At 44.9% G+C, this 13,288-nt stretch overlaps 1 protein-coding gene across 2 annotated transcripts in view; it reads left to right on the forward strand.

Annotated features, from left to right (window-relative positions):
* LOC146602061 (uncharacterized) overlaps positions 1-13,288 on the forward strand; it is a 165,309-nt gene that overhangs the window by 83,888 nt on the left and 68,133 nt on the right. The window contains exon 5 of one of the 2 annotated variants that reach the window (XR_014897365.1): positions 6,164-6,245. The exons of the other annotated variant lie outside the window; for it this stretch is intronic. The gene's annotated coding sequence lies outside the window, so the exon portion shown is untranslated. The remainder of the gene's footprint in view (positions 1-6,163; positions 6,246-13,288) is intronic. 2 annotated transcript variants of the gene reach the window in all.

Consider the following 13,288-nt stretch of genomic DNA (forward strand, 5'->3'; position numbering starts at 1 on the left):
TCTAGGATTAGATGTGCAGAWCTAATCAGTCTCTTGCTGGACCTGGCCACGTTTGCTTCCCGTCATCCCCAGCTGAGATTACTGCTCCTCCCTGGCAAGAGAAGACGTTGACCATCCATTAATTGTCTGCGGGCAAAGGGTGCGTGGGCTTTTTTGCTGCTGTGTGGAAGCCCCTGACTCTAAGAGTTAAGGCTGCTCCCCAGCTACATGTGTGTAAACAGGCATTGGTTCTCAAATGTCTTTCTACTGCATCCTGTGGTCAAAGTGGAAATGGGGAAAAGATGATTTTAAAAACTGGGGTAAAACCCTCCTGAAAGAGGAGAGGAATTTTCTGGRTTGTGCCTGGGGTGCCTCCAGCCACATGAGTATGGCGAAGGCTGGAGCAGTGGCTGGGGCAGAGATGGGTGAAGGAGAGACCAGCGGGGAGGAACTTTGCGCAGGATGTGAAACTCAGGAGGGAAACAYTGATTTGGATATGATGATCAGTACTAGGAAATTACTTCCTCTTGCACACCTCGGTTTGCCACGTTCTCATTAATTCCTGTTGCAGATAAAACTTGGATCCTGTGGTGGTTAGAGCTCTGCATTTAGGGCTGAACGTGGTTCTGAGCTCTGCTGAAGTTGAAACGCAGTGATTAGCCTTTAAGTCCTGTAATTTCTGCAGCTCTGTCAGCTCTTGCCAGAATGATAGCCCCTCTCTATCACTGGAGATTGCTTCAGWAAGTTGCAAGACGCTAGATCTAGGAGAGGGAAGAAGACATACATGTTTTGTGTGTGTCGTTCTTATTTATTGGGGGGGGGGGGAGAAAAAGAAGACCAAGCTGTGTACAGTGTGTTGGCTTGACTGACAGATGAAAGTAGGGTAGGGAAGTTTCCTGGAGTGAAGCTGAGTTGAACAGTTGCAGCTGAACTGGAGAAGTATAGCATGTAACCAAACAGCAGTAGAGGAAGAGTAGCTGGAGTTTTAACCAAAGATACCACCACGGGATGCAGCCGTCATAATAAYGCCTAGGAAATCCCCGTCGCTGAGTGCTTGTTCTTGCCAGCTGAGTCTTCATTTTGCCCTTCCTGGTTTACCCTTTTGTCTCACCAACTGGCAGAAGGTTTGAGGAGACAGAGTGCACAAGTCTGCAACCGAACACAACAATCTCACCTTTGCTCTTGTCTTCCATCCCTAAAGGTTTTAGAACAGGGGGATTTTGAGTGAGACTGCACAGAAAAGGCATTTTGCCTCATTTTGGATAGGAAGCAGTTCAGGGTCAAGGAAAAAATTCCTCCTGAGAGCGGGATGGATTTTGACTGTGTGCCTGCTAGGATCACGTGCACAAATGTAGTAACAGGGGAGAAGGAACCTGACAGTGCCAACGTGCTTTAAGAGCAGAAAAGGAGCCTGAGTTAAGAACTGGGGGGTCAAGTCATGGAGGAGAARCAGACCTCAGAGGGCATCTCCAACCTGAAGGAACCACTGAAGCAAGATTTTCCAGTCTTTTTTGACTGGAAAAGAAGGGTGTCAAGAGAGGAAGTGGAAAGCAGTTGCAACTTTGTCAGTTTTACATGTTTTCTTAATGGAAAATCGCATTCTAGCTGAATCATGGCAGACTGCTTTCTTATAGATGAATAAAAGCCTATCTGGAGTTTCTAGACTGATGAGCTGAAAATGGGCAACTTCAAGTGAAAAATGTGTGTGGTATGGAGTGGGGAGGATGGTTTGTTTCTCTGAGATAGTTGAGTTTTGGCTAGGAAGAAGATACACAGATGACATTGCTATGGGTGAATTTGCTGCTGCTTTTTTGAGATTCTCAGCTGAAGCAGGTGTTATGCGAAGCAGGGTATCACTATGTTGTACAAGGGTGTCAGTGGGTCTGGTGTATCAGAGCAGACTGTGAAGTAGATTTCAGCTCGACTTTGACATCAGATTGGCAGACTGAAAGAAGATGAAGCTCTTGCTTTAAGTAGCACCATAGCTTGCCACCAGCAGGKCCATGACTCCAATTAGAATTGTGGGTCCTCCATCCTTGGTGGTGGGGTCATTACTGTTGATTATATCAAAAATGCCATTTCCCCTTCCTCCCTCCAAGAGGAGAACTTACTGTTTGATATAGGGCACAAGGATGTTAAAACATTGAACCTAAATATTCTCTCTCTTGTGCCACCTTAAACTGGAGAGATCTCTGCTGAAGGAGGAGAGGTTTCAGCAGCATGTAATTGCTGTAAGAGAAAAAAAAAAGTCAAAATCATTAGCTTAATATTCACTTAAGCTATAGCTGGTTTAGGAGAGGTTAGTGAGCAGGCTGACAGGGGTAAACACTCTGAAGTAAGCATGGGTTATATCAGCAAAAGGGAGATTTTCCAAGGTTAGACCTTAAGTACTCCAAGGGAGATTATGTCCTGCCACCTGRAAAACCATTGTAATGCCTCTACAGTAAGGCTTTGGCTAATACTGTGTTGCAACAACAGACAAAAACATATATTATTCCCTTGATAGACAAAATTATAGCCGAAAAAAGTCTTGTGTCAACCTGGCCTTTGAAACACAAACGAGCAAGACCAGCTTCACTTTTAAATGTCATCATGTGCTTTGTGTGCTCTGTTCATAATTTAGTTTCTTTTTCTTCTGTCTGGTTAATGCATTTTCAGGCTTTTGCTGCACTTGATGCTTCAACAAAGGGAGAAATAAAGGAAAAGGAAGTTTCTGTGTTGTGTGTGCATTCCCACCGGGACGTTTCCCAAGTGGGGACCTGCACTGATGCTGGACTGACTTTAAGACACTGAGACAGATATTTTGCTCCTGTGAAAGTTCAGTAAGAGGGGAAATGTGTGTAGCCTTATTTTCTTATGTCACGACATTTAGGGAAAAGGTGTGTGAAGGGGCATTGTACAACTTTTGTGCTTTTCAGCCGTGACTTTTTCTATACTTCTTGTCATAAGGCTGAAAAGTCTCCACTAGTGGAAACATATTTATTGTTTGAGTTGCGTCCTCGATATTAGCCAGCTGTAGTGCTTCAGCTATGCTGGAGTGTTAAAGCAGGGCAGGCTGCCTGCGCGGCCAGAACACTTTGTTTGCCAAATTTCCTTTGAGATTGGCTCTCACTTGCTTATTGCCTTTTGCATGATGCAGTTTTTAGGTTTGCAGTAACTCATACAGCTTCTTTGTGGACTCGTTCCCCTGTAAATTGAGTCACAATGCTATGAAGATACATACGCAGAGCCAGGACTGGAGTCTGATGTGGTGCTTCTGCAGAGAGGCCAATCATGGAAACAAATAGTGGTGTTATTCTGAGTATGCCACAGTGGTCTGACTGGTTTTGGTGATATTTCTGTTCTGCCTGTGATTAACCTGATGGTGACAATAAATCAAAACAAATAAAAGAAAAAACATCATAAAAGCAAAGAACCTCCCCCCCACCCCGCCCTGGTTGGGTATTTCAGATGCCAGAAGATGCTAATCCGCAAAGGATAATTGTTTTAAATTGATTAAGTGATTAACTCAAGTCAACTTTACAGATTCCTGTCTGAGCAATGGGCGTTTCTGTGGAATTAATCAAAAAAAACTGCATTTTCTTTTACCATGGGCAAAAATAGCCTTCAGCCTGAGGACAGAGTGTAATAGCAATGACTGATTGTTGACTTAGCCGTAAATATGTAGCCAGTAAAAAAAATATATATATATTCTCTGGAAATATCTCATGGGCCTCTCAAATCTGTACTGAAAACCACTCTGGAGCTTTATTGCAATTGKTGAATAAAGCAGCTGAAAAGAGTAGCAGGAGTTTTGGTCAGTTTGGCTGTCAGGATGAGGTACTGTGGCTGGTTATTCCTCGTCGCAGTGGGCAGTCTCATCCAGGAGAACCACAGGACTCCCGGAGCGGCCTTCGAGCAGTGGTTGGCTCAGATGGGCTTGTTGCTTGACCAGTGAGGGATATAATCAATATCAGTTTAATTTGGCAGGGTGTAAAATCTGTTGTGAAAACAATGGGAGCTTTGTTTATTGTTTTTCATTTTTCCTCCCTCTTCCAATGTTGTAATGCTTCATGCAATATCCTGTGTTTTAGGAGAATTAAATATATTCCAAAAGAGTTGATTTTATGGAGTATTTTTTAGTGTGCATTTGTCCATCTGGGGTTCAGGGGGAACACTATGCCTGCTTACCAGGCTGCTGAGCATAAACTAACCTCCTTACTTTTTGCTTCGCACTGAGAGAGGAGAAAAGCCTCCTTGCAGAGAAGTAGAGTCCTGRACCATATTCCTTAGCTGAGGCACCCATGTGCAGTGAGCTCTCTCTGACTCACTTATGGACATGTTGTGCCAGGGTGCAGGGACCACATGTGAGATAGGGTCTGGGTGGAAGAAGCTGAGGTGCTACCTGGCTTGTCCTGTGCTGGTCCAAGCCAGCAACCAGCCATGTCTCAGCAGCACAGAGCCTTAACTGTTGTATTTTGTGAGACCAGACCTGGGGATTTTTTGAGCATGATGCAGCCTGGAGAGGTCCCAGCTTGGAAGCTGCAGGGTTGCAATTCAAATACAAGCAGCCAGCACTGCATCGTGGTTAAATGAAGCAAAATCCAGCTGGACATGGGACAGCTGGATGCAGAAGTGCCTGAGTGCCCTATCAACGACTTGTTAGTATGTCCCATAATACTGCTCTGTCCATCATTTGAGGGGTCCTGTTCCCCAGTGGTCCTGCAGACAGACTGTGCCTTTTCTTGAATCCATGTGCATCTAACCACAGGGGAAAGGTAGAAGCTGGGATCTGGTTCCTGCTTTGAACCTTGCGGTTCCCATCTGCCTCTACAACGTTGAACCAGCGCACTGAGTCCAAACTCCACCCACGTCCTGGGAACGGTCCAGCCTGGGTCCTAAATCAAGATGATTTCTCCGAGGACGTAATGCTAATCCAAAACATGTGGGTTTGACAGGATATTGGGGGGTATTGTTCGGTGCGGATGGGGCAGACTTGTCATATGCCTCCCTTCTGACTGCTCCCTAGGAGTTTATGGCAGGGCACAGCCAGCGTGAAATGCAACAGCCGGGAACCACACAATGGTGTTCACACTATCAAGGGGGAGGATTTGTCTTGTCGGTTATCTAGGAAGGGTTGAGGTTAGYAGGATCGTGTTACCACCTTGTCTTAATACCCACTGCCTTGCAAACCCAGTATTTCGACACTTTCTGAATTACTAGCRTGCAGTAAACTCTGTGCTTTCTCAGATTTTGCTTCCAGTTACTATAATACTAGTTTTCAATGAATTCCCCTCTCTGTTTTCAGCATATTAGTTAAAAATGTAAATAGCCTGATATTGTGTAATCTGCCGCTGAGTGCTATAGCTTGTCCCTGTGGTGCCTAACCACAGAGGACAAGCACTAGATAGCGTGGAGGTTCGTGCTCCTAGCGGTGCGCCTGTAGTTGGTCCCGGAGCGTGACTGTGCTTTAAAAATGTGCAGCAGATGCAGTATGGACGGTCTCAGACCGAAGCGGGTATCGTTCTCTCGGGTTGATGAGCTCAACTTCTTGCAGCCCTCTGCTAATAGGCACTGAAGTCTTTCCAAGAGATGGTAGTTGGGATAGAGACCTACTGGCCAGGAGTCCATTGGCCAAAGCTTTGTGGCAGAARGCTGTCTGAGGATCTTTTCCGGGTACTGTGTGAAGTCCCAACCCTAGTGCTCCCCGACAKGCTCTTCCCCCAAGGAGCCTGTGATGCAGTTTAAGCACAACAGCCAGTATTTAGTGTTTGGTAAAATGTGGCTTTGTAGAAAGGCTTAGAGATTGGAAGTCCTTGTGAATTCGCTTTGTTGTGCTAGTAAAATAAGCATTACTGGGTATTTTTCCCCTTCGCCTTTTGAAGGGAAGTCTATGAATGTTCGACATAGCCTGTCACAAACAGCCAGTGTGTTCTGTAAAGATTTACCTTCTSCTTTCTCCATGTCCTTTTCCATTTCTGCTTACATTTCCCTTTCTATTTCTTTTTCTATTTCTGTTGATATTTTTAAGTCCTTCTGCTTCATATTGCCGTAATTTTTTTTCTCATGTAGAAAGTTTCAAGGTGTGCTCTTAACTTTTTTCAGTTTAAATGCTTTGCCTTCAATTTTGTTGAAAAGTGCATGTCAGTTGAATAGTTGCTATTACCTCAAGTTTCTCAGTGTCTACCTGGTTTTGATTTAACAGATATATTCCAGAAAAAGGGAAGATTTCCACAAAAACTCCCACCTGCCTCTGACTCTTTCAGCATGGGGCTCCTGTTGAACAGGTATGCAGTTTTATCAAGAGGTTGGAGTTAAAGGGTCAGAACAGGCATCCTGATTTCCTTTACTGATGTTGCATATGCATGAATTCGTGTGCATGGTGCTTTTGCTGTTTGAGGCTGAGCAAACCAGGTAGCGGAGGTCTCCGTTGCGGTGTGGCCGGCACCTCTGTCGGGCACGGGTGCAAGCTGGGCTGTTGCCACGCCGRCGGGTGTGCGGAAGCAGCAGTTGGGTGCATGTCCCGTGCTTTGGTTTGGTGTTCAGTCAGACGAGTTGCGTTACGATGCTTTTCTGGGAGATCATGGGAGAACCCGTACGGCCTCTTGCATGAGCAGGGGGAGAGCAGCGAGGACCGTCGGCACCCACAGAGCTCACCTGTGCCCTTCCCATGGAGGTGCTGTGACCTGCTTGGTGTTAGCCATCCTGCAGGGCTTTCCCCACAATTTCTCCTAAGCCCAGGGGAGACTAGCTAGTTCATACCTTTGCAGCCACTGGTAATCCATTGGACTTCGTTCCTGCTTTCATGCTTTCTATCTCCGTTCCTTTCTTGTACTGAAGCGGCTTATCTTTCCCTTTAAGGCTCTACAGAGGTCCTCTCTGGAGGCAGCAGGGATATGCATGGGAGGATACAGTGGGTACAACCAAACTTTGCACAGGATGGAGAACTGCTCAAAGCAAATGCTCCTTAGCCCTCCTCTCCATCTTCCCCACTGCCTCTGCAGCTTTTCTCCCATCGTACTCTCTCCTTTGTGTTCTTCTCTCAGCCTTCGTTGTTTCCTCAGCCCTCCATCCAAAATGGCTAGGTGCAGTGTTGGCACAACCGCAGCCATGAAGGATGTCAGCCACTTTAGCATGGATCTGAGCTACACCCATAGCCCCCTCTCAGCCTAACCTTCATGTGTTGTGATGCCTGAGTTATGCAGAGGTGGCAGGGAGACATCTTCAAAGGCTGAACATCACCTCTTCCATGTGGTGGCCTGAGAACTTCTTTTGGATGTGAATTTGCAAAAGAAGGTTGGTTCTGGTTGGATCCAAAGCTTTTCCAAACTGTCATGTTTCAAAACATATCTGTTTTGTCGAAGTTGCAGGGAATGAGGAATGCTAGATGAAAGCTTACTTTTGTAGGCAAGGTACAAAAGTATTTGACTGGGGATCTGCAAGCTGACTAGGAGGAGCAGGACAGCCGTGACCCCGCTGGAGCTGTCACAGTCTGTGCACAGCTCTGCCTCTGACTTCTAGCCTTGTTCATTCATTATACRGCTTGAAGAAATTAGAGCAAATAACCTCCCCTCTCTTTACTTGCTTCCTTTGTAAAATTAAAATAGTGGAAGGTATTGACACCAGCCAGTTTTAGACACCAAGCTGTGCCTGCAAAGTCAACTCAGTGGTATGTCTAGGCTGCCTCTGTGGTCTGTGGAGGGTGACTCAGCCTCTCTGCAGGGGTTACAGAGAGAGATTGCCCCATTGACTTTACTGGCTGAGTTACCACCGAAACGACGAGTGGAGCGCATAACCTCCGGTGTCTCTTCTAGACACATGGATTTGGTGGGTCTTTAAGTGCTGTTGCATAAAAAGGTCTGGGGTTCTGCAGAGATACGTAATGTGCAAGGTTTCATTTAGAGATAAGAGACCCGTGGAGAAGGTGGGAGACCTAGTATTTATGGGCGTTTTAGGCACTTCCACTCTGCCCCTTGCAGGAGTGGCTGTCATTATGGTCTTTGCAGTGTCCCATGATGAGCAGGAACCAAGCCAGCCGCACGCAGCTAGTAGATGGGAATTAGGGCTGCAAGTGAGCAAGTGGGTGTGTGTGAGKGAAAGCGTGTCGCTTGAATTCCTTGGTGGAAACTAAGATGCTGGTCACCTAAATGCCTTGGCAAGGAGTCTTACTGCTGGGTTATAGTTACCTGCAAATASATCAGGTACAGAGCACTTCAGGGGTGCCTGGGAATGAGATAACCTCCGTAGCCTTCTKGAATACCCTCTAGGTTGGGCAAAGCAGTGAATAGCAGTGACCCACTGAAAGAATTTTTAGAAAAAAAGTTCTATTTAAAGAAAATAAAATCAAATATTGTAGTGTTTTGAGATCTTCCAGCTGTTGCTGTGCTGTACTCAGCTCCTGCTTGGGGACAAGCCTCAGGCAATTTSCAGGCTCTGTGGGAAAGGGAGCTGGCGAGAGAGGGAGTTAGGGTGGGTTGAAGTCCAAAGATGGATGCTGAGATAGGAAAAGTCAATCTTGGGAAAGATGGACCTAAAACCTGAAAGAGCAAAACCAGGGAGAGAATTAGATAGACGTGTTGGTTCTTGAGGATGATTTATTTCTTAGATTGAAGATACTTAATAGTATTAACATGTAAATGTCTCCAGCTGGTCTTTGAAGTCAGTGTGTCATTGAAAAATAAAGAGCAAAAAAGGTGTGGAGGATAAAGCACTTATTTTTTTGTTGGTGAAARTATTTCTCTCCAAGGTTAGGTTAGCAGCGAAACAATGTGCTGCTTATTTTGGGAGCATTGTTTCTTTGAAACATAAGGCATTTATCTTTTTTTTTGCTGTTTTTTTTTCTTTTCCTTTTTCATACTCTAAGTTGGTTTATGCAGAAAACAGCTAAAAGCCACAAAACTGTAGCCTCTGTGATTTCTTTACACCCACCATTTCCCAATATTCTGGATTGTAAACTAACCGCAGCAGCTACTGTACTTCTTGCTCCTCCATTGTGTGAACTCGCTTTCAGGGACCAAAACTGGACGTTACGATATTTTTCCGCTTCCACGTCCTGTGCAGACCCTGTTTCATGACCATTAAAACCAGTTCTTGGCACCGCTGGATGAGTCCAGCAGTAYGACTTTGATCCAGATCAGACATGGGCATTCAATTGCTTCTCAATAGGATTAGCCAGAACTCTCTATACAAAGGTTATGTTGGCTCTGTGTGTTTAGTCTGGCTTTACGCCAGCTGGGGGAGGACAGGTGATACCAGATCAAGCATGGAATTAGAGTTGTGGGAATGGGTGATGTCTGATGTGGCAGAAAGCCTGCCCGTGCAAATCTTACCCACCACCCTTTCTGAACAAATCTGAACCAGCTTCTTGCTGCATCTCACTGCCTTGCAAAGGTCCTGAAGTGACAACAGATGTTGGAAAGCCCATTTCAGCATCTTGCTGGGTGGCAGCCTCAGATTTTGTGTCGACTCTGTTGTGCAACAACAGATGACGTTATGATACACAAATTGTGCAACACCTTTTTTTTTTTTTTWAAGTAGTCTTGAAAAGCAAGTGAATGAGAGGATTTTCATGTGTCATTTGCTTAGGGATTTTCATCTCAGCTCACAGCACTAATCCAACCAACCTTGGCTGCAAGCAGCCTGATTTGTCCCTCTAGTACTCACCTTATCTGCCTTCCTCTGTATCTGATATTTCCCCCCTCTTCAATGAGATGCCTTCATACCCAKCACATTTACCCTGCCATGCTAGGAGGTGAGGTCCTGGCTGCAGCAGGGACCATGGTTGTCTCCCACGTTCAGGCTGGGATTGCACTCTCGGATTGAGCATGTCTTGTGGCATTACTCTCCCTGGCGTGCCATCTGCCTCTGCATCCCTGGCGGTGTCCTGAACATAGCACAGGCAGCTCCTCCTTGGGCAGGAGAAGACTTGCTTGAACCCTCCTGCTTCTTCTGGGCTGCTCTACTTGTAGTGAACCTCCTGTCCATCTCCTCCTTACTTTTGGCTCATGGCCTTCCTTGTCCCAGAAGAGAGCTATATAATGCAGCCTGTGCCCTGACTCATCCCTGCTGAAAGAGCTCTCCGCCCTTGCCTGTGGCTGTTAATTCCTACATGCTTGTCCAGGGCCTGTTACAAAGCCTGTTGAAGTCTTTCCATCAGACTCATGGCCTTCAACTGATCCCTCCGCTTTCTCCACCGCAGTAACGTGGCATGCAGTGCTGTCTACTCACTGCTTTAGCTAGCAGAGGTCAAGGTGGAGCAGGATGTGGAGATGTGGATCAGTGCTCGGTCTGTATGCTGTCCCTTTGGCCACTCAACAGCCCTGGGAGCTGGTTTGGGTCTGACTGTGGGATTAGGGGTTAGATTTAGCTCAGTTAGAGCATGGTGCTAATAATGCCATGGTCGCAGGTTTGATCCCTGTTATGGGCCACTCGTTTGGGAGTTGGACTAGATGATCTCCAGGAGTCCCATCCATTCTTACTAATTCTATGATTCTGTGATCACGCTTCACCTAAACTGGCCATGTTGTGGGGGGTGACATACGTGGCACGYTTATACCAGCTTTGTGGGAAGACAGACAACCACCCGTCTGGAATAAAGTCTGCTAATGCAAAGCTAACCTGTTAAAAGATCTTCGAGGAAATTCAGACAGCAGAGCAGAATATATATATAATGGATCAACAATATGCAATCGTGCCAATTTTTATGCAGTTAAAAATATGCTATTGATGAACCATGGCTGACTGACAAACTGTGAATTTAGTTCAGGTAAAAGCCATCTCCCCCCAGACTACATATATATATATGTGTATGTGTGTGTGTGTGTGTGTATGTATATATATAAAAGAAAAAAAGACATTATCTCTCAGACATCTCAGCTGACTTGCGACCTTTGCTGCCCAGGGGTGACAGTGCTGGTGCAAGGAAGCAGATGGAGATGCGTGGMTGGAGATGGGAAGTCCCAGAGCAGCATCTCTAATTCAAATTGACTAGAGGCTGTGGTGCCACACCTTGAATCTGTCAGGGCCCTTGTTGGCAAACCACTTCAAAGGGTCTTTCAGCATGCTTTAAAGAGTAAAAGAGAAAATGCAGCGTATACTACGAACAGACTGTAAAGCAGGAATTACTGAACTGTATATAGCTGCAGGAGTGATCAGACCTTCATGTTTCCCAGTACCCAATAGCTGTGGCATGAGAAAAACTAGTAAAGAGAGCAAGCTTTTTGTCTATATTTGCTTACTTTTCTTTCCCACTTCCGTATTTTGTGCTATTTTTAAAGCATCATGCATATATTCAATTTTTGTTTTCTCCTATCTTGGCTAAGCAATCTTTTTTTTGTAGCTGGTTTGTTCACACAGCAATAGGGAATAGCAAAATACGTTTCCCTTAAGGAAGATAAAGTAAATGTATTTGCAAAAGAAGAAGCTCTTGGCCAGGGAATCTGGGAATGGGTGATACCAGAGAATAGTTTTTGTTCTTTGAAGCAATTTGAAATTCTTAGGAAAATCAGAAGTATTTACATTAGGATGAGCTATTAACAAGTGTCTGCCAAATAGGCAAAGAAACCCCAAACAAAAACAAAATAGAGCTCAGAATCATTCTCTTCAAGTGCAAAATATGCATCTGTTTTGGAGTTTTAAGTGTAAAGCCTTTTCCTAAAAACAGAATGAGCTTATTATGCATATACGTGTGCCCTCCCTTCCTCTGCCTGCTGGTGCTTGTCCTGCCCCACTCTGCTTCTCAGTGGCTTTGGGATGCTGGTGAGAGCAAGGAGATGCTTAGCTGTAGCCCTTGCCTACTCTAAAGGAGATGGCATCACCCGTTCACCAGCCCTGCTTTTCCACATGCTGCTTCTGGGGCTGATCGGTCCAGAGCTCACTGCCCTGCTAGAAAATGATCATTCCTTTTCTTTTGACTGTGTGTGGAGGGTAGCTTTCTGCCAGTTCAGTGAGGTAAATCAGCTTCTGGAGAGGTTAGGTAAGCACTGGGGCCAGTAGTGGCTCTGGGGAGATGGGGAAAGCATATCTGTTTTTTGACAGTGTTGGGGCTGTTAGATGCCCTTGGCATTGTGGAACTAAACCATGAGTTTCACTGATTTCCATCTCACTTTTTGATTGCATCTATGTGATTCGTAATATGAAGAAGTGATTTTTTTCCCCCGCTTTTTCCCCTCCAAAAAGGTCAACTGCATCAAAAGGCCTGGAACTGCATAGGTGTAGAAGGTCACTGATTCTTCTTTTAAATTACCTGAAACTAGTCAAAGCCCTCCATAGCTAAGCATAGCATAGGATACAGTTTTAGTAAAAGAAGGGAAAAGTCTAACATCAACTCCTTTTATTTCAGTATACAGTTGTGTCACCACAGAAGTACATATAGAAATATGCTTTCTTTTTACCTATTTACTGAACCATTCAAGCTAAACTTGACTGAGCCTGCTAGTTACTTGGATGGTTCATGAGGCATTTCCAGGGGCCATCTGTACACAAGGACATTGGTGATGCTGCAAATTATTTCTTCCTCCAGTTTAAGGAACACAAATTGTTGATGTTGCCTTTTGATGATCGCTCAGGATCTTAAAGCTTTTCTTTCTGCATTCACATATATCTTCATATTGGCTGAATTTCAACTCACTTTCTTCTCTCTGAACAATTTCCTTTTTGTTGGATAAACTATTCCTGACCAACCATAGCAATTAGGTCATCGTTGTTGCGAGAGTTTTGTTTTGTTGCAATTTTTAGCAGTTATTTCCACCCAAAGGTGGATTTCCCTTCATTATGCACCTTCYAACTGGTTTTCAACCTTTCTCACCTTGTGGGTTCCTATATTTTATTTATTTATTTTTTGGTGAAAGTGTGGGATGCTCTAGAGGAAATTTAAGTCTCTGGATAGTAGGCTTGCATTTCTTGTTTATTTTCAGTAGACTCATATGGGATAGTACACAGTTCTCTGAGGAGTTCCCAAACTAATTGGCTTGAAAGCCACCATTTGAACAAGGCAGAGCACTGCTCTTGTTTCCCTGAAACTGTTGTATTCTAATACTTACTAGTTATGGTTATGAGGAAATTTTCAGAGTTATTGTTGGTTTATAACTCTTAYATTCTCATGTAGCTATTAGAGAAGACGAAATGAAACGTCTGCTTGGTGTTTGTCCAGGGCACACATTTTGGGCATATTCACTCGGGCAAAGTGCTCTATTAATGTGGCTCTGACTTTTCTTGTGGGCTGGATCGAGGCCAGTCAGTTCTGGGCACTAGCTGAGCAAGCCCAGGTCTGTCTGCACATGTCTATGTAGACATGTCCCACTCGTGCCCTGTGAGATCCCTACTTCATCTT

Source organism: Rhea americana, unplaced genomic scaffold (assembly GCF_003343005.1).
Source record: "Rhea americana isolate MKP2758 unplaced genomic scaffold, rheAme1 scaffold_0, whole genome shotgun sequence".
Lineage (NCBI taxonomy): Eukaryota > Metazoa > Chordata > Aves > Rheiformes > Rheidae > Rhea > Rhea americana.